We start from the raw sequence: 12,347 nt of genomic DNA on the forward strand, positions 1-12,347 counted from the left end.
CAGTCTGTTACAAGTTAGAAATCTGCCTGCAGCCCTGGGATAGCGTCTATCTTTTTTTTTTTTTTTTTGATCCCACTCATACTTACAGGTCATGCTCAGATTTATTGAAACAACGGACATGGGAGGAGCCAATGGCAATAACAATTCTTATCATTATTAGGAACTCACAGAACAGATGTGCACAGATGTGCACAGCTCTCTTCTACAGAAGGATGAGTGCAGGTGACAGTGATATCAAAGTCATTTGGGACCAGCTCGAATGCATCGAAGGAGTCTATCGTTTTCTAATTTAAGTTACAAATTACTTTCCAAACACCTGACTAATACACACGGTGCCACAAAGCCATAGCTGGAGACTCTTGTGTTTCCTACATAGTCATATGGATAAAGCAACTCATATTTAAGACTATGAACATGACCTGCAGGGAACATGTTTAAAAGGATGCCCCAGAGAGTATTACAGTGTTACTAAGGGTTGGGGCATAGCTATGTCACAGGTCACCTGTCTTCATTATTGTGAGTCATTGATAGTCACAATTATGAAAAGAAAGAAAGGAAGGAAGGAAGGAAAGAAGGAAGGAAGGAAGGAAGGAAGGAAAGAAGGAAGGAAAGAAGGAAGGAAGGGAAGCTCTTCATGAGTACACCCTCCAGGAAAAAACGCTTTCTGTTAGATACAATCACAGATTTAAAGCTATTTGCATGAAAATGCCCTCAAACACTGCCACCCCTTCGAGAAGGCTGTTAAACAAGGTAAACCTGTAGTGCTTTGCCACACAGTCACCATGGCTCTGTCAACGAGTGTCTAGCAACCCAAAAAGCACCGAGTGAAAGCAGCATTGGTAGCAATGGTGTGGGTGAAACCGAGTGCTTCAAATACTCACTCAGTGCACCCACTCTGAGTCTCACTGCAGTTAGTATTAGTGGCCACAGAGGAGCAGGCCACTAGTGCAGACAACTGAAGTGTTTATCTAGATTATTTTATTATTTGTAAAAACTCAAGAGTCAGATGTTGGGGTACAAACCTGATAAATCAAGAAAGCAGAGGAGGAGCTGACACTCTCTCCACATGCTTCCCAGACCAATAGGGCCCTTGAGTCTTTCTAAACCCCTGCCTACTCCTTCCTGTGCCTCTCTATCATATCATATCCCGTGTCCTCCAAAATCTCTGTAGCCGATTCTGGTGATCTAGTGGTTGACTCCATCCCTGACTCAAGCTTAACTATATTAACAGTCTCGGAGGGTCACAGTGTGATCAATTTCCCCTCGACATAGAACTCCAAGATAGAGGATTTTATGAAACTTCCAGACAGTGGCAGAACTAGTGTCTGAGAGCAGAAGTCCACTTGGCTAAGAGTTTCTATAAGAAAGGTCTGTTAGGATGTAAATACTACATCTTCATTGTGCTGGATTTGTGGTTTGTTTGCTGGGTATGGTAGTGCTACATTGTGTGCGTGCATGTGTGTGTGTGTGTGTGTGTGTAAGCATGATTATATTAGTTACATATCTTGTTATTTCATATTTTGTCATTCTCAGTGAATTCCTTATGAAATCTTGGGTTAATCAAACTGTTCAAGTATATGTCTGTCTGTAGTAATTTGGATCCACTAGTAAGTTCGTGAGATTCCAATGCTTCACGGAGGATGAGCGAATAAATGGTTTCCTTCCTGGAGTGTGTGCTAGATAAGGTTACTTCAGTCTGGGTGGATCCATGTGACCCCAACTCAACCCTTTACTAGTGGTCCTGTGCTCGGAGCTTCTGGTTGTCAGAGAAGGGAGGAAGAACATTCTTGTGCAATGCTTTCCTCTTTGTCCTCAAATCGGATATCCATCACAAGAATAATCAAATTTAGGTTCTCAAGATAGCTGCATAAATAGCTAAGTAAATTATATGTCATGTTGACTAAAAAAGGATAAAGACTTGAATCTTAGGAACAAATACTAGGACCTACTCAAATGGAGAAAGTAAAACTAAAAAGGCAAGGGATGTGTAGAGACCCATTCCCCTAGGTCTAGTAGACTAATATTGTCTATGTGAATATTTAACCCTGTGTCAGCATCAAATCATCAAGTCTTTCTTTCTCTCTCAATTCCTCTTTTTTTTATTTTCTCTTTTGAAAATCTTACACATGTATACAGTGCTTCTTGATTGTCTTCCCTTCCTGTGCATCCTTTTTCTAACTCCCTCCCACAACACATCTCCTTCCCCATTTCATGTCTTCTCTTTATAAGCCCATGAGCCCAGCCAGTACTGTCCATGTACTGATGGATATGAAGTCATCCACCAATGGCTGTCCCCCCCCCCCGCCCCCTCCAAAAGTGACTCTCTCACTGTCAGCAGCCATTAATGGTCCTCTTGAGATGATGAGAAATTAACCTAACAGGAAGAAACCACAAACACTGCTCTGCCTTATACTTGGGGAAAAGTTTTATTTGAGCCCTACCAAGACTTCCACAAGGTGGCTGTCCTCAAGGTCGGACACAAAATCCAAATTAATTTGGAGAGAATCTTCTTTGTGTAATCATGAGAGTGGTGTCTAGAGGTGTTTTTCATCTCAAAGGTGAAGCATCCCCACTGTTGGTAGACATGGTTTCTTTCCTGTCTTTCTGGGAGACACCCTTTGCTTGCATCTGTTTTTGAACTGAAGGTGGAGTTTGATTGACAAGGTGAGATAAGGACAGTTATAAATGGGTGAATAGTTAATCCCTGAAATCGATACTAGTACAGTTTGAGGATCCCACAAGACATCATTTTAATAATCCCAAAGTGTTTTTTAGAACAATGCAAAATACAAATGTACAACATACATTTCATGCTTTTTCATAGTTCAAACATTTTACAGTTAAAGGTAGAAACACATGCACAAACCCAAACTTACAGGTCTAACAAAGAATTTCCACTGAGCAGCCTGTATTGTCAAGACATCTCATGGAGAGATACACCTAGACTAGTGGACAGGAGGGAGACACCCAACTAAAGAAAGTGGCTAATGTAGTGAAATGGAAAACATTTTAGGGCAGGGCAGTGGGAAGGAGGATTCCATTCCCACTGGTCCAGTGTACAAAGGCACTTACGCTTTTAGAGTTTCTTTCAAATACTGGAGATGCTTACAAACTTCTTCTCTAAATCATGATTTTAAATGCTTGCAATACATAGGATTTCTGAGAAAATTAATTTTATTGAGAAGCCATTGGCAAGACCCTTAAAAAATGCAAGTTTGCAATGGCGTGTATTACTATTGCCCTGGAAAATAGCATGCATTTGTACTTCCCCCATTTTCAGATATCAAAGCATACTTGTGAGATTCCAGACATTTTCATAATATTCTAAGGAGGCACAACAATTTCTGAGGCTTCTGTTGTCAACAATCACAATCCTGCCTGGCTTATTGTCTGCTTTCATAACTGGATGTAAATCTTACCTAGAGGTGAGCAGGTCAGATCGAGGTTAGTGGCAATAAAGAAGCATTTTTTTCCACGGTTCAATTTCACAGCCCCTGAGGTCTCTCATGGGACTTCTTGCTAACGAAGTCTAGTCTTAGTTTCTTTACTTCTCCCCAGGCTCTACTGGCGATGTTGGAGAGAAGCTCAGCCCAGCTTAGCCTCTTGAGGACTCTTCTTTCTGTGAAGCCTACCTACGCAGGCGCTGCTCCAGCCTGCGGTCCATTTTTCAAGGACAGTCGGTGTCCACAGGGACATTTGCCATGGTCTGGTGGTGCTGGGGACGAAATGGAAAACCCACCCTCTTCAGAGGAGATGGAACTTCAGGATGGAACTGGGCCGTGTGTTCCAAATGGCTGCCATGAGGATCTCCAAACGTCTCATGCAGCTTGCTTCTTGTGTTGATCTGCCAGCACATCCCTAAGACTTTAAAGCTGATGCTGGGATAATGGCGGTCCATATGACACCTGGGTTATGGCGAGGAGTAGACTGATAGCTGACTATACTATTTCTAGGTGGGTCTGTGGCAGTGTCTCAGGAAGAGAGCAACCTTTGTGCCTATTGGCTGAGCATGGATCACCCTCCCCTTGTGGGTGAGTGCCAGCCAATCTTATCGAACAAATCGATAAAGTGGACAGAGGGCAAATTTCTGTGTGTTTGGGATCTCCATCTTCTTCTGCTCTTGGATATTGACTCTACTCTTCCTTGGACTGCAGGCTCCGAACAAACACGATCCTACTGCTTCTTACTGGCGTGGGGGACTTCCAGTTTGAACCAGAACGACATCATTAGCTTTCGTGTTCTCCAAACTGTACACAAGAGATTGTGGACCTTCTCAGCCTCTGTCATCATCTGAGTCAGTGTTTCATGGTAACTATCCTTTGGTCTTTCTAGATGTAGCCTATTGGCCCAGTGTCTTTGGAGAACCCCGACTTGTAGGTGTACAGGCTGTAAAGACAGACAGTTTGAGTGTAAAAACAGTGCTGGCGACCACATGCCTGTGGCTTTAGACGAGGGTGTGTTTCTTTTTTTTCCAGGCTTTTTCATTGATAAAATGAGTAGATTTCAGTCCATACTATAGGAAGCTATATGAGACTCTCAGGTCTTTAAAAAATATTGGTAACCTAGAGCATGCTTGACTGCTATTATCAGTTTTGAAGAAGATGCAGGGAAAGGTGTTCTATTGGTTAAGTACCGATCCTAACAACTTCTACTAATGATTTTAAGTTTCTGGTCTTCTGCATGAGTAGGTAAGCCACATCCCTGACAAGTAATATCTATTTAAGCAGGATACAAGTAACTAGAGAGCTAAACCATGCCCATTTGTGGGGACAAACTATATTTGATTTCTCATATGCATACACTGCTATGGTCAGCAGGGTACTGAAACTATTAGCTACCAAGTAACACTGTAGAAAGTGACTTTTAACAAGCCCTAAATGATTAAATATTAGTGATTTCCTGTAATGTAACCTAATACTTGCACCATAGCTGTTAAACAGCCTTTACCTTCTACTGCCCATCTCCCTAGATTCCCTAGAAATTCCAAATCAATAAGACCTAAGGGATCTGGCTGTGGGGCCAAAACTGTTTATTTCCTTATTAAGGGGAAGGTTTTGAAAGAGTCTATTGGTTGTTCGTTGTCTTGTGTTAATGCTGAGTCTGGGCAGAGTCCTCTTATGATTTGGAAGCAGTGTTCTCAATCTGCCATTTTTATTAAAGTAAGATTCAAAGCCGACTTTGAAACATGGAGTCACTCAGGATACTTCTTAAAACCTCTGTGTTGTGTCCCTAGAAAATTCTAAGCGTCTCTTATTTGAAATGTATGAATTACTGCCCAGTCCTCTTAGGAGGAGCACAGAATGAGGACTGATTCAGCGGAAGCCCTAAGAGGATTAGCAGCAGGCACCTGGCTCCAAATGCCTACCAGCTGTGCGGAGCCTCTTTGGATGGTCAAGTCCCAGTGTCCCAGCTAGGGGGAAGAGACTGAACAGGGAATCCTGTCATAGTGTTATTTCCAGGCACTGTGGTGGGTCATCTCATACACACGAATGACCTGACAGTCAATGTGGGGGAGCAGAACACAAAAGAGTAATTATTTTGGTTTTTAAGACACTCTAGGATTTGGCTCTGCTCCCTGCTCTCATCTCCAGCAGGTCCTCTCAGCAGCTTTCCCCCTCTTCCTCTTAACCCCGCCCGAAGTTCCTTCTCCTTCCACTGTTTGCTCCTGAGATAAACAACCCAGCTGCAATTCCAATCCTTTTAAAGTCATCTATAGCATAGCCTACAACCCGAGGGTGGCGAGACCACCAAACGGACTTCTTTCATATGGGACACACGCATCAAAACTTCCTTCTTTGAAAAGTTACCACTGTAGGGGGAAGAGGATTGATAAAGACAGATATAAATCAAGGCCTTGTGGAGAAATGAGTGCTTCTGGGAAATACTGTTTATCATTCATAAAGCCAACATTTGTTTGCCAGTAGTAGTCTAGGTAGTGGAGAAGTAGTCCCTGAATTCCAAGAAACAATCCAAAAGCTAGAACTTCCTCTTCATTTAAAAAACACAATGGGGTCTTTCTCTGTGCCGCTCTGACTGGCTTGGACTTGTTATACAGACCAGGCTGGTCTTAAACTCAAGGATCTTTCATGTGTCACCATAGAAGGCATGGCACATATTTTTACAATTTTTTTTTCTTGAGGCGGGGTCTCATTATGCAACCTTGGCTAGCCTGGCACTCTCTTTGTAGACCAGGCTGGCCCTGAACTTACAGATCTCCTTCTACCTCTGCTTCCCAAGTTCTAGGTTTAAAAAGGTGTGCCGCCATAGCCAGCATGAAGCATGACTTTTCTAGTATTGTTGTTTGCTGTTGTGGAGGAGAGAGGTCCTGTATTCAAAAGCAGGTAAGAACCAGATATATTTGTCCTGCTGGAAATTTCCCTCCACCAGATGAAGAACTGTCACCCTTACTGTCTCTCCCACCAGGTATACACCAGTATGAAAGACAAGGATCATAAAAGCAAGCAGCAGACAAGAACCAAGGGAGCATGCCTCTCTTCTCTTCTTGTTACTCAAGACACAGCGAGTCTTCCTGTATCTCCAGGGACACAGATGACAGCACCAGGCATTTGTCACTGGGCCACAAAGGCGGTGCATCTGCAAAAAAGGCCACCCACTTGGAGAAGCCTGCTTAATTTACCAGCCAACATGCAAAGATAAGGAAAGGGCCAGACTGAACTCAGTAGCAAACTCGTGCTCAGAGAAGTAAGGGCAGGTGACTCCAGAGGCACAGACAGTTACCAGAGGCTGCTAGTTGCAACTTCCTAAAGTGTACAATTTGCTTCTTGTTTTCTTTCTGGCTTGGGGCTAGCCTCGTTCAGGGGAATTATAACACTCCTTTGCTGAAGGGAGAAGAAAAGCCTTGGCTTAGTTTTTGGAAGCATAATAATTTTATTAACGTGACTGGTTTTGAATCTTACAGCCCCCGACTGCAAGTGGGGTTCTTCGGGTTTCGCCTAATTTTGCGCCCATTTCATGAAGTATATTTTATGATGCATATAAACAAGCAGTTTCTTTCTTACTGAAAGGTGAATAACTGGTGTTTGTGGCTATGTGGATTCCTTACATGTGAAGTATTTTTAAAGACTTTGGGTCTAAAGATATTTCAGGTTTGAAATGCTAATGCAAAGTTGGCATTTGGGTGAGTATGATAGTTAAAAAGAATTGCACATATTAATGTAGTAATTCCTAATTAGCAAAATGACTTTCAAATAAGCCATTGAGGTAGGTGTCTAAGGAGCAATATCTCTAATTGCCCTAAGATAAACTACAAACAGAACCCACAGCAGGGTAACAGATAGCAATAAAATTTGTCCATAAAACAGATATTGCCTCACCTCTTTGGGCTCTGCTCTCTTGTCAGAGTGCTGCAAGCAGAGTTTTAAAGGAGAATTATTTAAAAGACACCGAGGCAAGCTGGAGCACATCTTCGCTTATGTAAAATGTGGTGGAATATTTTATTAATCCTTCAAAGCTAATCATAAAGGAACGGAAAATATTTAGGCAAAAGTTGCCTCCTTTGAAGACTTACTTACGTGTCGACAAGAAGCCGGCCAGGATTATCAGCCTTCGGATCAAACACATCTTGTGCTTGTTTTTCATGTGAACACTGTGTACCAGCTAACTGTGATTACCATCTAATTAGGCCAGACTTTGCTGGAAGTTAGTAAACACTTTCATCACAGATGTATTCTTGGTCTCCTCTGTCATGTTTATTCTGAAACAGTTTTTAATAGTAAATCCACCAAACTCTGAAATTGTCTATTAGGTGATTTCTAAATCTTACTCTGATGTCAGTGGATGGGAATTGCCATGGTCATATCTTATAGCAAGACTAAGGGTGGGGCCCACTAGTGTTGTTGGGGTATCTGTCCTGCCTGGTTCCCACAGTCGTTAAGTCCCAAAGAATCACACAGAAGTCTACATTAGTTATAAACTGATTGGCCTAGTATCTCAGGCTTCTTATTAACTCTTACAACCTATATTAGCCCATTATTCTTATTTGTGTTAGCCACATGGCTCAGTACCTTTTTCAGTGAGGCAGTCACAACTTGCTTCTTCTATGTCTGGGCCAGGACTGCGAAGGAATGGGCTTTCTTCTTCCCAGAATTCTCCTGTTCTCATTGACCCGCCTCTACTACCTGTCTGGTGGTCTCACCTATACTTCCTGCTTGGTTATTGACCAATCAGCATTTATTTAAAATATAATTGATAGAATACAGACAATTGTCCCACACCACACTAGCCTATTTTGGTTACTTTTCCTGAAGCCACAGAGTGAGGACTAAGTCACATAAAATGGGTAAATGGGTAGAACGGTGGGTGGAAAATTTGGCCTCTCAGTGTCATGCTGACAAATGGGCACATGGGCCAACTTGATTCTATTACCAACTATCCTAAACTTTTAACTCAGGTTAATTATTTGATTACTTACTTATTCATGCTGGAAGTGTTACATTGACAGGCCATAGATATCTGTCACCAGAGATCATCTTGAAGTGACATAAAAAAATGAACTCCACCTAGAACAAAGTTGAGGAAAGACAAAACTGAATTCTGAAAACATTTGAATCCAGGTACCTGCTATTCCCAAATCCAGTGATTATTCAAGACATCTCCAAAATATGAGACTGTTGTTTGCTCAAGACCTAGTTTGAGTTATTTCCATCATTTGAAACCCGAGTCATGGTGAGTACAAAAAATTCAGTGCTTTTCTAGGCAGCTCCAAGAGCAAACTTAGTTTTACTAGAGATCCTAAGTGCAGTATTTTTAGATCCCTCCAAAGGAGGAGCCCGCTCTGCTAAGGTGGGGGCCTACAGTTCAGAAGCTAGACTTGCTAATTCATTAGGAATATTTACCAAAAACATGACCAAAGAATTAAAAAATTGTGTATGTGGTTGGTATATGGTTGTATGCCTTCAACTGTGGGTGAGTGGGTGTGTGGATGAATGCACATGTGTGTGCACATGCATATAGACACCATTGGTTGACATTGGCTGTCTTCCTTGCTTGCACTCCACTTTGGTTTTTGAGACACGGTCTCTCACTAAATCTGGAGATCATAGATTTGTCAAGACTAACTGATGAGTGAGCTCCAAGGATTCCTTCTGTTTCTACCTCCCCAGTGCTGGGATACAGGGTTGCCACCACAACTGACTTTCTCTGTGGGCGCTGGAAATCTGAACTTAGGTATGTACACTTGAAGAGCAGACAGTTTACCATCTAAGCCACCTCCCCAGCACCCCCCCTCCTGAGGAATTTCAGACTCTATTTACACATGATTTCTACTTCAGATGGGCACTGTATCTATACAGGCTTTCTTCGAGGCAGAGGTAGTCTATTCTGTTTGTGAGTATACTTACAAATTAATTCAGAGAGTGACTTACCCTCACCTTTCTCACTTGGAAGTTATAAATATATCTTAGTTGACCAAGGCATGTCTCAATGGCTCCTCTGAGAATAAGTTGCAATCATCAGGCTCCCTTCAGCTCTTTTCCATTAGCTCCCAGACTCTCTGACCTTACTGGATGACCTTCAGTTTCTACACTTGATCAACATCAACATTTATCTTGTTTTCACTTTGAATCCTCAGTCTTTGGGCTTCTTCTTTCCAAGCCCTAATCCAAGTTCACATCTCTACTTCTAGACTGGGTCTGCTTCATTGACATTCTTATGGTCCAGTCCTCCTGTATTGGCCTATAATCCAGGATGCAACCTTCTCTTATGAGAACCTTAAAAAGATGTCCTGGACTCCCCAGTGTAATGTCCGTTATCTCTAGGATATGACATTATAGGGTGCTAGTGGTACATTGTATGTGTGTGTGTGTACATAATCATATGAATCAGATATCTTATATTATCCACTATATTATGAAATTGTGTGTTTTTCCCAAAGAGATCTCTGGAACCCAAAATTTCAATGATTCAGTCCTGTCTGGTGTCCTCATTTTAAAAAATGCTGAACTAGTTGGGAGAAGAAAGATAAAAATTCTTTCATTAGTAATGCCCATATTTGAGAAGACGAAGTAAAACAGTATCACCGTATTTAACTCCATGGGAATTTCTCCTAAATTCCTCTGTGCATGCAGAACTGCGGGCTGGTGAATCAACTCAGCCTCAGCAAAAAGAGGGGAATCCTGACAAGTGTCTGTGGATTGAGGTCATCAGCATCCTGATGGAGAATCTCAGAGGATGGTGTGCATAGTTTAACACAGGAACGGATGCTGTATGCTGGCCCAGGCCATAGAAGGAAGGGCTTTATCCCATGGTTTGCTACAGAGAAACTTTCCCACACTTCCCTAGGCCTTTTCACCTCATCACATCACTTATTAAGGCATGAACAAGAGACAGAGGGCCCTCACTGATGTAGACAACCATCCTATAATCTCATGGGAAAACAGAAGTTGTGTTTGACAGGCGAGAAGGGAATTGAGCCTGAGTGTTTCTTGACATCTTCCAGTCACCATGTTATCCAACCCTTATCAGGATGCCTAGATAGGCCAGCCATGCACACTCTTTGTTGATGAAAACCCTTGGATCAAGAAACCTAAGTACCAAAGATGCTGAGTTCATTTCATTTTTCCTGCAGGGCTGGGGATCAACCCAGGGCCTCTGTATGCTAAGCAAACTCTCATTATTAATCTCATAGAATGTGTTTATTAGAATTCTTTTGTGTAATCAGGTTGTGAATAAAGGAGAATAAACAGAGCAAAGAAAAGAGGAAAATGAAAATATTTCTCAGCTAAAGAATGGAAAAGCTAAGAGTCTGAGACAGGTACCTGTTGTATGAGGCCCCTTGTTCCTGGCTGCTCAGCCTTGAAATAACCACAAAGAAACTGTATTAATTAAATCACGGCTTGGCCATTAGCTCAAACTTCTTTTTGGCTAACTCTTACATCTTAATATCTACTCATCTGTGTACTGCCACGAGGCTGTGGCTTACTGGATAAAGTTCTGGCATCTGTCTCCAGAGGTTTCTCCTCACTTTGCCTTCCTTCTATTCCCAGAATTCAGTTTAGTTTTCCCCACATGGCTCTGTTCTACCCTATCAGGCCAAGCCAGTTTATTAACCAATGGTATTCATAGCATACAGAGGGGAATCCCACATCAGGTACCCAAAACACCAGAAATAAACTTTTCTTATTTCAAATCACACTTGAGAGCCAGCTCTCTGAGTGTAAAGGAGCTAGGATTACTCTTTCTTCTTGATCAGGGATAAAAGCCCCTTCACTGAGAATTCCCTTGAAGCCTTTCAGCTGATACTACACGGATGCAGAGATTCTTGTGTCTCTAGGCCAAGATCATAAAGCCCGTTTCAGGTCCAGGAGCTGATAACAGAGAGCTACATTGGAGAGTCACTTTCTACTTTGTGACAGCAGCTACTATCTGATGCCATCAGTGCCTCAAAATAATTCTCTGGAGTTACGTGTTATTGTCATTGTATAGACGAGGCACACATGATTCAGGGAGAGGCAATGGATAAACCAGAGCCCTGCAGTTTGTAATATCAAATCTAAGGCTGACTGTGGAGCTCCGACATCCAGGCCACCCCATGCACCCCTGGGCTGGTCCTCATATTCCCCACCTTTTCCAGCCTAGGGGGTACTTCCTCTAAATTCACAATCACTTTTCCTTATTGACATCTTTCTGGGCAGGCAGCTTCTGGCCTTCCTTATCAGTCTGTGGGTTTTAGGTTTCTCATTCCCTGAAAAGGGCTTTATTTCTTGGCCCCTAATTGGCTTCCTTGTCCACTCCCATTTCTTCCTTACTCACTAGGTTTCCTGTTGGTTTTGAGTTATGAACACCCATCACCCTCTGGAGTCAGTTTCTGTATTTGCTTCAAAGGCAACGTGAGTGAATGAATTCTTTGCAGTGGCGAATTTAATGAATCATTCCATCTTGAGTCATTCCCAAGAAATGAGATGACACTATAGCTCAGGCATGCTTCATCCTAACTGACATGAGCTAAGAGTAAATAAGGACTTTTTTTATAATTTATTTTTTATACGTGGACTTGCCTAGGGATATTTGTGTACATGTGTATGGGAACGTGTGTGTGTTGGGGACTCTTTGCATTTGAGTGCAGGTACCCATGGAAGCTAGGAGAGAGAGCTTTGGATCTCTTGGAGTTGGTGTGACAAGGGTTGTGAGCCACCCAACATGGGTTCTGGAACCCAAATTCTGATCCTCTGCCAGCACAGTATACACTGTTAACTCCCGAGCCATCTCTCCAGCCCCCTGTCTTGTCTGTTGTAACAAGCTGGTGCTGGTTTTCTTTTTTCAGGTGAAAATGATACTTGGAAGCCAGGAAGATGAAAACAAGCCAACAAACCACATAGTGAGGGATGCAC

General features: G+C 42.4%; 1 long non-coding RNA gene across 1 annotated transcript; it reads left to right on the forward strand.

Moving 5' to 3' along the window:
* The first annotated feature begins 2,864 nt into the window (after window positions 1–2,864).
* LOC126512934 (uncharacterized) lies at window positions 2,865–7,687 on the forward strand. The gene is made up of 3 exons (XR_007595201.1): window positions 2,865–4,308; window positions 6,238–6,341; window positions 6,424–7,687. It is a non-coding gene; the product is annotated as an uncharacterized lncRNA (long non-coding RNA).
* Window positions 7,688–12,347: the final 4,660 nt, after the last annotated feature.

This window comes from Alexandromys fortis, unplaced genomic scaffold (assembly GCF_014885135.2).
Source record: "Alexandromys fortis isolate MF-2015 unplaced genomic scaffold, M_Fortis_MF-2015_v1.1 scaffold_98, whole genome shotgun sequence".
Lineage (NCBI taxonomy): Eukaryota > Metazoa > Chordata > Mammalia > Rodentia > Cricetidae > Alexandromys > Alexandromys fortis.